Consider the following 12,308-nt stretch of genomic DNA (forward strand, 5'->3'; position numbering starts at 1 on the left):
TGTCCTCCCGATTGACATGATCAAATCCTTCCCCATAGATTATATTCACCAGAGCTGTCTTAGGGTAATGAAAAAGTTGCTGCTTTTGTGAAGCTGAAAATAAGCATCAAATTGGAGAAGAAATGTTATTTAACTGATTCTGAACGTAGCATGGTTGTTGGTGCCAGACGAGCTGGTCTGAGTATTTCAGAAACTGCTGATCTACAGGGATTTTCACATACAACCATCTCTAGGGTTTACAGAGAATGGTCCAAAAAAGAGAAAATATCCAGTGAGCAGCAGTTCTGTAGGCGAAACTGCCTTGTTTCAGAGGAGAATGGGCAGACTGGTTCCAGTTGATAGAAAACAACCTTGTTACAAACGAGGTCTGCAGAAGAGCATCTCTGAACACACAACACATCAAACCTTGAAGCAGATGGGCTACAGCAGAAAAACACACTGGTGCCGCTCCTGTCAGCTAAAAACAGGAAACTAAGGCTACAATTTACACAGGCTCACCAAAATTGGACAATAGAAGATTGGAAAAACGTTGCGTGGTCTGAGTCTCAATTTCTGCCGCAACATTCATCCATTTGAAAGCATGAATCCATCCTGCCTTGCATCAATGGTTCCGGCTGCTGGTGGTGGTATAATGGTGTGAGGATATTTTCTTGGCACACTTTGGGCCTCTTAGGACACACTAGCCGCGTTTCCACTGTCGGGCCAGGGCCGGGCCGTGCTAGTGCGTGCCAGGGCCAGTCGCGTTTCCACTGTCACTTCCGGGGCTTGATCGGGGCTTACTCTGGACCAACGGCCAGGATTTCTGGCCCGTCGAATACCTTGGGCCAGAGCGGGCCAGCTCGGGCTAGAGGAGTGGTTACGAACAGAGGCGGAGTTCACCTGAGTCGGGAGACGGCAGCGCCGGATGATTCTGTCAGCATTAAAGACTTTTAAAATAATTTAACTCGCGTTCATGTTTGAATACCTTGTGTTTGTGATGCAAAAGACTATGCGCGCTAACCATTACCATAGTAAACATAGTAAACGCTTGAAGATACGCATAGTGTAAAAACATAGTGAACGCTTGAAGAAATCAGACCAATCATAAAGGCTATCACAGTCATGTTTTTATTTTATCTGTCAGTAGCCTACGTCTCGTCTCTTTATACCGGACTATCATAAAATAAAGCAACTTTTTTTTCGGGAGCTTCCTCTGTTTCTCAGACTGAAAATATCTGTATGGGAGTCGAGAGAGTGCTAAAGCTCCTCAGGTCGTATCTTTGGTGGCATATATTTGTAGAAATTATCATTCTTTCTAAATGTGATGTAAATATGTCCTGTAACTACCAGATAAACAGTAACAGACGTGACTGAAGAAGTAAGTGTGTCCTCTTTCTTTTGTGAAATAGACCTAACGGTAATTTATTTCTGAGTGACTAATGTGCAATTTTGACATAAATTAATTCATTATGATCAATGTATCACTTTTTATTGTAAACCTGTGGTAAATCATCGATGCTTGGGTTTTAAATATTCAAGTAAACAACAAAAATGCCAGCAAACGGCCGCTTTTATCATGTTTGTTTTCAACGCTGTTTCCTGTGATTTCTGATTAGTTTTCTGATAAAACTTCCATTTGTTGGTGAATGGGTTAGTGTGACGTTGTTCCAGAGAGGTGTGTTACAGGCGTGTTTTAGTGAAGCGCTGTGGAGCTTCTGGCCCGACAGTGGAAACGCAGGCCCGGTGCTATTAGCCCGAGGCTATTAGCCCGGCACGGCACGTTTAAAGCCCTGGCTCGCACTGGCCCGACAGTGGAAACGCGGCTACTGAGCATCATTTAAACGCCACAGCCAGTATTGAGTATTGAACTGAGTATTGTTGCTATCCATGTCCATCCCTTTATGACCACAGTGTACACATCTTCTGATGGTACTTCTACTTCCAGCAAGATAACACACCGTCATAAAGCACAAATCATCTCAAACTGGTTTCTTTAAACTGGTTACCCAAATGGCCGCCACAGTCTCCAGATCTCAATCCAATAGAGCACCTTTGGGATGTGGTGGAACGGGAGATTCGCATCATGGATGTGCAGCCAACAAATCTGCAGCAATTGTTTGATGTTACAACGGCAATATGGACCAAAATCTCTGAGGAATGTTTCTTGTTGAATCAATCCCACAATAATTAAAGGAACCATATGTAAGAAATGTATTTCAATTAATCATAAAATGGCCCTGATATGTCTAGACATTAAGAAATTAAGAGGGGATACAACGCTCTACAGTAATTTGAAAGTGATTGCAGTACCAGTTTTGGCCACAATCTTACATACGGTTCCTTTAAGGCAGTTCTAAAGGCAAAAGGGGGTCCAATCCAATCCAGTCCAGTACCTAATAAAGTGGCCAGTTTATTTGTTGTGTTTTTTTTTTAATGTATTATTAATTTAAGACTCATAACAAAGAGCGACAATATCTTACCTTATAGGCCTAACTTTCTTTCTTTTTTTTGGTGAGCAAAGGGCAAGTTTAAGATTATTCTTACTGTGAACATAGGAGTAGCCTATTTTGCGATTGTTGAAGTGACACACTGACTGTTCTCATCTATTGGTAGTATGTAGGCTGAAATAGTTCAAAAGGCCGCAAATAGCAGAATCAAAATTTTTTATTTTTAAAATCGATTTAAACACCCAATTAATCAGGAGGACAGTTCGGAGAACCTGATAGAATAGAAAACAAATCAAAATATATTCGATATAGGCCATGCTGCATGATAAAAACATAGCCTAAATTAATTTCGGATAAATGTAAATAAAAACGATAATGAGATGATCTCCGTCAGTTAAAGAAGCTTTAGGAATTTTGTGATTTTTATGTACCGGCAATTATTTTTTTGACATTGGTTTTCCACCGTTTTGTCGTATTAACTGGTAAGTAAATATGCCATTTTGGCTGAAACTTTTTAGCGCGTTAAGGTCTCCATTTTATGACATCATCGTCAATCAAGCCGCGTGCCAGCTCGGCTGCTCGACTCAAGCAACTAATTTCACCAAACAAACGGTAAGATTTAATTGTAAAACATCTATTAAACTTTCTCATTTAGTGCACACAATGACACTTTTGCTAATGAACATACTCTACTGCCCTCATGGAGTGTTTTGTTTCTTTTTTGGAGATTGTCAGTTTGTCTGATTTCGTGAAAGATGTGTTGACATTTGCAGGATTAAATAAAGTCGAGCCCGTGTATAGGCAGCTGAATTTAACAGTAAGACCTCTTTAAATGTAACTATACAACACGTAAGGTTAAAGCCTGTTTTTAGATGAGTGAGACGAGTTTTAGATGAGTAAGATTGTGCTTCGCCTACTTGCCACTAGAGGGTGTTATAAGCACGGGATTGTCGGTTGGCTAGTGCTGGTTGCCTATGATGTAACGACATGTTCTTCTGGAATAGCCGAAGTGTATTACAGTTTTTTTCTGAATTGCTGAAACACTAAATCCCATTCTGTGAACCAAATTCTCAATAGCTTAAACCAATTTGTCGATTAAATCACTCTTTCTGTAACACATTAAACAAGTTCAGGTAGTTAAAACACTGTTTGCAAATCTCATGCACTTTTTTCAAAACTCTCAACATATTCTCACTCACTATAAACACATTTTGCACTGATGCACTTATGTTTCAAAACGCTAAACACAGACAGGCAAAAATGAAACACAACTACAACACAGTTGTCATCGTTTACACACAACGACTCAAAATTGTTCACACTTATTTCTTATGATGTGACCAAACCAACTGTACATAATACAAGTCAGTTCAGAGTCCTAAAATTGACTTAAAATGTTGACTGTAACATGCTTTTCATTTAGAGTATTTTACTGTAACCTTTTTGGCTTTTGCAGTTGGGTCACTGTATTTTCACAGTATGCAAGTATACAGACATTCAATACTATACAATATTCAGTACAATACTATACTTGCAGTGCATACAGTATACCATTTATTCACCTTTCTACTGTAAGTTGTCATTACTATATACTTTTTTATGTAATTGCAAAATGTTTACTTTGTTATACTTTTTTTCTGTAACTGCATGCTTTGGATTCTGCGTTCTCAATTTTTTTATGTAGTGTCTAATGAACGATCTGTAGTGTTTATAATTTTGACTCGCTGTGTGTATGATCTGAGAGCATTGTTTGATTTTGAGCACAGATAAAATGGTTTTTGAGGCAATTGTTTGATTTTGCCAGAAGAGTCAGAGGTTCTCTGAATGTAGTTTGAAGATTTTGTTTTGTGTTTAAGGTTTCGACAAAGTGGGTTATGGTTTCGAGAAATGTGTTCTAGCAATTCAGAAAAACTGTAATTAATGTGTATTACGTGTATACATATTTAATACTTTTTTTGGATTCTGGAATTAAAGGGGAATAGAGAGCCAGGAATTAATTTGGGAGCATATAATTAGAACTGATCTAATGGTCTTGAATGTTACTCTGTAATATGTTATTAAGGACAATAAGAAGGGCTTGCTTTCTAATATTTATTCATTTATTTGTTTGTTTTCTTGTACAAGACAGTTTAAACTGACACGAACTGTCCGATCAGGATTTTCCCACTTGTCTTTGTGAGCAATTGGTCACAGTTTGCTGTATCCTCTCTCCTCCACGGCCATCAACTATATATGTATGAATGAATGACAGCTTTGTTTTTTTCAGCAGCAGTGTGCTTTCGTGCTGCCTGTGACCTGTGACTCTGTTGTGTAGTATTTTCTAGTCACCACTAGAGGACAGACTCCGTTGCCCTATAATGTTACTGGATGGAAGTTACGCACAGAGAAAGCCATAATGACTTGTGTGTATTTTCTGTTAAAACTATTCCCTTTAGCGAGTCAGAAAGCCATCTTTGAAGTGCACGTACTGTTGAGTAGAAGGAGCACTGTTGTGGAGTTGATCTGTGTAAAAAGAAACTGGCTGCATTACTAGAAGCTGAAATGAACCCAGGTCATTGTGATAAACTACTGTAATAGACGATTTAGGGGCTGTCAATCATGCGAATAAACTCCTGCTTAAAGGAGAACTCCGGTCATTTTTTTGTAAATTTGGAGTGCTGTCAGTACAGAGAACAACGACAAAAATCGGTGTTGCCTACACCGTGTTATCCTCTTTTTAAAATTTGCACCCTGTTGACTTCAATGGGGCATGTTTTAAATCTGCTTTTAGGGTAACTAAACCCTAAACCAACTTTTTTTAGTAAATGATCTGTAAGAATGGGGCTTTATTAGTGCTGTTCATTGATTCAAGTAGTTTTTTTGACATTTGTGTTTAAAGTGTTTTAATTTTACAAAATATGGTGTAAAAACGTCTGAGTGCTGCCCTCTTCAGGTTGAACAGTGGCTACTGCAGTTGAATTTTCCTATTGGAAGTTGTGGTACCCTCTGACTAACCACGCCCTTGCCTGCAGAGAGATACGTCACAGATGCACGCCCCCTCTCCACTGGGCTCTGCCTACTTTTCCAGCATTTTTCAAATATTGCCAGTGGGTGGAGTCAGGCTCTGACCAGGGGTTTTGTTACCCTTTAACATCCTTGATGTGTCATTACAAGTGCCCAGCCATTGTGAGTGATTCCTTCAGAGTGAACGTGGTGAATCTGACTGCAGTAGATGTGAAAGATATGAATAAAAATGAAGTTAATTCAGCCAGCGCACATACCTGTATTTTCTTCCTGTTTTCGGTCGAAGTCCACAGTAGTCGATTGTCGAGTTCACGCGCATAGGTTTAGTACATATGATCACGAGCGTGAACTCGACAATCGACTACTGTGGACTTCGACCGAAAACAGGAAGTAAATACAGGTATGTGCGCTGGCTGAATTAACATCACTTTTATTCATATCTTTCACATCTACTGCAGTCAGATTCACCGTGTTGTAATGCACTTGTAATGACACATCAAGGATGTTAAGAGGCTAAAAGCAGGTTTAAAACTTGCCCCATTGAAGTCAACAGGGTGCAAATTTTAAAAAGAGATTTTTTGTCGTTGTTCTCTGTACTGACAGCACTCCAAATTTACAAAAAAATGTGCTCAATGTTAAAATTGACCGGAGTTCTCCTTTAACACCAACTGAATGACTCTCAGAGCGTTTCAAACAGCATGAATGATACATTCGCAGTGGATTTTCACCTGCTGGAAAGTATGGGCTCAGCTTCTGTTCATAAAAAGCAGAACCTTTTGTGACGTTTAACTTATTTAATTATTGACTATAGACTGCTCATTTGTTTACAGGTAGGCTACTATTGAACTATCGACCTATAAGATGTATTAGTTATTAATTGTTATTATATAGCCTATGTGTCTGTGTATGGTGTGGGTGTATGTATGTATATATATATATGTATATATATATATAATGTAAATGTAACAATAATTATTTACTGATTATAATACATCTTATGTATGAACACACACACTCACACACACTCACTCACTCACTCACTCACTCACTCACTCACTCACTCACTCACTCACTCACTCTCACTCACTCACTCACTCACTCCTCACTCACTCACTCACTCACTCACTCACTCACTCACTCACTCACTCACTCACTCACTCACTCACTCACTCACTCACTCACTCACTCACACACACACACACACACACACACACACACACTCTCACTCAGTCACTCACTCACTCACTCACTCACTCCTCACACACACACACACACACTCGCACACTCACACACAAACACAAACACTCACTCACTCACTCACTCACTCACTCACTCACTCACTCACTCACTCACTCACTCACTCACACACACACACACACTCTCACTCAGTCACTCACTCACTCACTCCTCACACACGCACACACACACACACACACACACACACACACACACACACACTCTGCCCGGCCAAAAAAAGTAGCTGTTTGGATTTAAATTGGCAAGTGCTTAAAGGGGTGGTATAATGCCCTTTTCACAAGATGTAAAATATATCTATGATGTCCCCAGAGTGTGTGTGTGAAGTTTTAGCGCAAAATACCTCACAGATATTTTTATATAGCAAGTTAAAGTTGTCACTTTTTGAGGGTTTGCAAAAACGCACCGTTTTGTGCCTGGCCCTTTAAATGCAAATGAGCTGCTGCAGAGGGCGGGGTTTCAAGAGCTCGTGTCTGTAGCAGCTGCTGTTACCTCACGCAGACACACTAAAATGACAGAAACTGTTCTGCCTTTAATGTTAAACGGAGTCAGATAAGGATGGAGAGACTCAAGAAGAAGTGACAACATGTAGAATGCAACAGGACATCTCTGAATGGTTAGTTGATGAATTACTGATGTGGAGTTAACTATCTTCAATTAGGATATTCTGTCATGATAAATCTATAAATTGCTCATATATGAACTGTTGTGAGATGCACACAGAGTGACTTTCTATTGCATGTGAAAAGATGGATGCTAAAGTTTGAGCTGACTCACAAATGTACTCTTATACAACAACTTTTCCTCTTCTCAACATGGACTACGTGTTCCCGGGGGTGGGGTTTATGTAAATTCTAGGGTTAGTGATGTCACTAACCCGAGAGGAATGTTGTGTAGTCCCAACCAGCCGTTTGTTGTAGTCCTTTTCTGTAAAAGCAAATATCTCCCTTTGCTTTGAACTTTGAGCGTTGTAACTTTGCAGATGTTGTTTATGCTCAAACAGCAACATTACACACTAACTAAAGTTAGAAAAGTGAAATCACACTCAACCACCCCTTTAAGAGTCTGTGATTAGATCATCATTGCAGTGATTATTATGTTTCTGGCATGTTACATACTGGGATATACACACACACACACATATATATGTGTGTGTATGAATCAATGTATGAATGATATGTGTATGGCCTTTTCTCTGATTGGCCAGTTTGTTGTGATTGTTGAAGTTATTTACTGAATTGAATAATTACTTTAATATGTAAAGGTGTTAATTGTAATCTTACACTGCAAAATATTAAATTCATCACAATTATTTAATGAATGAAGCGCACACAAAAATGTATGACAAAGGCCTAAAACTGACAATTAATCTGCATAATCACAATTATTTTTTCAGACAATTAATCGTCATTTCATAATCGTGACAGCCCAACCTGTGTGCCATATTCGAGTCTGTGAGGTGCTAATAAAAATATTACTGTTACTGTATATATGGTAATATATCACTTTGGAGTTGTGTCTTGGGGAATGACATTGTATATACACATGTTTTTGTGTTCAGATTGCATTGCCTGTGCTCAACTCGGCTGTTGTATTTGCCTGTCTGTCGCTTTCTCATTTACAGACTATAGGCGGATGTGCTGGAAGCACATCGTCCTCTCCCAGGCCAGACGTTATGTAGACAGGCCGTTAAACGCACACATTGATCCAGAGCTCTGCTGCAGTCTTTTAAACTGATAGGCCACATATTCAGATTGAGAGGACTGTGTTTGCCTTTACATCAGAATATATGTCCTTGCCTCTATAAGTGTATGTTGACCAGTGTATGTGTGAGTGTGTCTTTGCATGGACACATTTGATTGTTTCTCTTTGAAGCATGTGTTACCCTTGTTTATGTAAAGTGTGTTAGTGACTTGTGAGCTAATTTGTCTTGTCCCGCTGTCGCTCTCTTGCTCGCTCTCTCTTTGTCTTTTTCGGTCTCTCTACGCTGAAGGAAGGAGGTTATCCTTAAACTTATTAGTGCAGGTGCAGTGCATTGAAAATCCATTCAGTGCTGCTGTCACAGCAATTCTGTTCCATTGAATTAAGTGGGGTCAATCCAGCAAATCAAAAAGATTACACTGGGCTCTATAAAGAGCAGGATGACACAAACACACTCACACATGCAAACACTGAACACTCTCAAATACACTGACATGCAAAGTGAATGCCAGTAGTGTACCAGTTGTGAATTTGTGTGGATGTAGTGAAACTAACACCGTTGTTCAATACAATGACCCTCAGCATAAATGCTCAGCTGTCTAAAAAAAAGCAGAATAATTAGATTAAATTTTGGATAGTCTACCAAAAAAACTGAAAGTTCTGTCATTATTTACTCATTATCCTCAAAGGTGTTTTTTTAATCCTCATGCCATTATTCACTGATAATCTTGGTCACAATCCCTACATGGGAAGCTTACATTTTGATGTAATGATCAGTAATGATAAACATAAGTTAACAATTTTTTTTAATTGTGTAAATGTGTAAAATATATATATTTTTATTATAAACGTATACATTTTAGTATTGCGTTAATTGCAAACACAAAATAAACCAAACGCATCCTACACTGCAAAAAATGTTTTCTTACTAAGTATTTTTGTCTTGTTATCTGCCAGTGGGTTAAGGAAAATAATCTTGTTTCAAGATTTTTATTATTTTAATAATCTTAAAACAAGATTATTTTGCTTACCCCAATGGCAGATAATTCTGCTTGTTTTAAGCAAAAACTCACTTAATTTTGATTAAATCCCCCTTAAAACAGGACATAATATCTTATGTCATTTTACTCATCTAGTAAATACATCTTGATTTAAGAATTTTTTGATATTTGGACTGGAAACAAGACAAAAAATACTTAGTAAGAAAAGCATTTTTTGCAGTGTATGAGATAAATCAGATGTACACAAAATAAACACATTATATTACAACTTACAATTGCACAAAACCAAAGTCTGTGAATGCACAAGTGAACTTAGTCATGAAGATGCTGTGGATGCCCTTATCCCGTGACAATGCGCTAAAACAATGATTTCACAACATTCTTTTTCAGTAATATTTTCATTCTATATTTTATAGTCTATACGACAGATTTCCGTTGCACTTAACTGTATTTTCCTTTTTACGTGATTTCGGTCAAATTTCAAGAAATTCAAACCTATCATGGCGAACAGCGTGCATCTAAAACAAGATATTTGACTGTTGTTTAAATACTTCTCTCTAGAGACACTAACAGCATGTTGATTAGTCTGAGTGTGTGAGTACACTGTGACCTTTAGGACAGCGCCGTCAGCACTAACATCCACCTGTCTGATTATTGCCCCTGTCATTTCCTTAAACTAATGTGTTACACTCCGAGTGCTGTTTGAAGGACGCTGTGTAGCATGTGTGTGTCTTGTAATTCTATAACTGTCCATGTATTTGGTGTGTGTGTGTGTGTGTGTGGGAATGTTGACTGAGTTGGTTTAATTAATTCAATGTCCTGGCTCATTGATCCTGTGCTAATTCAAGTCTGTTCTCAAATATTTATGTGCCTGCCGATAGTACAAATGAAACAATTAGCCTATTACTAAATGATTTTATTACAGATTCTACTTTCTCTGCGTTTTGTTGTGTGTAAGCTGAAATATGACATAAATATTTAGTCACTTTTTATATGATATATATATTATTGCGCATAGCTCATGAATATGAATAAGGTTATCCTGAAATATGATCTTGGTAACACTTTACAATAAGGTTTCATTTGTTAACATTGGTTATGGTTAATGTATATTGACTAACATGAACTAACAGTGAGCATTGAGAAATATTTTAAACATTTATTAGTCTTTGTTAATGTTAATTTATAAAAATACAATTCTCCATGTTACATATCAAAATACATGTCTTCATGTCATCTTCGAGATTGTTCATGTCCGTTCAATAGTGCAACTTTTGATTTAAAAAATGTATTGGTAAATGTTGCAATAACACTAACTAAAATAACTTCTGTACATGTTCATTCTTAATCATCTTAGTCTTAGAACTTTTTTGTGTGTAACATTTGTATATAACATGGACTGTTCCACCACAACCACATCGAAAGTAAAGTAAAGTGTTTTTTCCCCTCCACATTTCTGTTATTAAACCTCTAATATTATTGGCTTACACATTTTCATAGTAAAATGGGTTTTAAAGTTTGAAATTATATTCTGTGTGCTTTAAATTGTATTTAGCACTGTATAATTCTTTCATTGTTTCTGAGAAAGAAAGAGAAAAATATAGTCAAAGAATGGAGGAGAGGAATAGAACACTTTGTCGTCTCGTTGGCAGAGTTGTTGTGACTTTGGATCAGTGTCTAGTGACTTTACCATCAAGTTTTTCTAAAATTAGCCTCTCTTGCAGAATTTTCCATAATCCAGTTGACTTTTTCCCCCCCTTCCCCTTTTTATGTAACCTCTTTTCTTTCTGTCTTTGACGTTCAGTCAGGTAAATCACTAATGAATTGTGCCCACTGAGCATTGTTTATTTGTGATGTCCCTGTTGGTTCAGCTCCTGAATCACTAATTAGCCTATGTAAATCAGCTGTAAACATGACCAAAAACTTAGACCTGAATTCAGGTTGCACTGCACAATATATCTTGTAAGCCTCTTGTGGAGGATGCAGTGTACCATGAAGATGCACTGTACTTGTGCTGAAATATCACACACGAGAGTAACACAACACTGGTCAAAACAGTATTGTCATTTCTCTTTCTCTTCTGGTATTTCACAAAATACTGACAATGTTCTGAAATGATGGTTTTGTTCTGTTTAGAGAAGTGTACTGTACCTGCTGCAGAAGAAGCTCACACTGCTTTCTCTGCTCTGCTTTCTCTCCACAGTCCCCTTCTGTAGGCCTCACTGTATGCCTAGCTCCCATAGAGAAGGAATTGGGAAACCCTGCTCACTTTGTTCCAGTGGGCACACTATTTTAAGAAGTAGTTTGGATTCCCCAGTGTAGCAGTCCTTTTGAAATGGCACGATTGATGTGACATTCCTCTCAACATCAATAGAAAGCTTCACAAACATGGTTGATCCTGTTCCTGAGACTTTATAGCAAAACACAAATAGAGCATAATTGCTCTGTGGTATTCATATCATATTTTGTTAAATAAATAGGAATATATTTGCATATTTGCAACTGTATTTATAATGTGTTTGCAGGAGTTGAAAATTAAATATTAACTCTTTTTCTTTTCTTTTTTGTTGTTGAGGTTGTTTTTGTCCTCAGGCTGAACTAATTGGCAGATGGCCACAGTCTCTCCTCGATCAGACTCCAGGATGGATGAGTGGAAGTGGCTGCTCTCAAACACAGCATAGAGGGAGAATGGGGTAAGATGTGCCACTTTTACTAAATTCCCATCAGTGTGATCAGTCTTGGCTGGTCCCTGGAGCGTACGATCGGTGTGATTAGAACTTTCAGTGCATCACGTGATCAACTGCTGAATTCAAATGTGATTTCGTGCTTTGACTGGCACTGAGCAATAGCCTATCAACATATATGATATATGATAACTATTCAGTTTTCAACCACATCATCTTTATTTTATGTTTCAGACATT

At 38.0% G+C, this 12,308-nt stretch overlaps 1 long non-coding RNA gene across 1 annotated transcript in view; it reads left to right on the forward strand.

The window, feature by feature from the left end:
- Positions 1-2,923: 2,923 nt before the first annotated feature.
- Positions 2,924-12,308, forward strand: part of LOC309480013 — a 96,333-nt gene continuing 86,948 nt past the window's right edge. The window contains exons 1-2 of the long non-coding RNA XR_014199502.1: positions 2,924-3,038; positions 11,978-12,078. This is a non-coding gene — a long non-coding RNA (uncharacterized lncRNA). The remainder of the gene's footprint in view (positions 3,039-11,977; positions 12,079-12,308) is intronic.

The sequence above is a fragment of the Leuciscus leuciscus genome (genome assembly GCF_965113295.1).
Source record: "Leuciscus leuciscus genome assembly, chromosome: 18".
Lineage (NCBI taxonomy): Eukaryota > Metazoa > Chordata > Actinopteri > Cypriniformes > Leuciscidae > Leuciscus > Leuciscus leuciscus.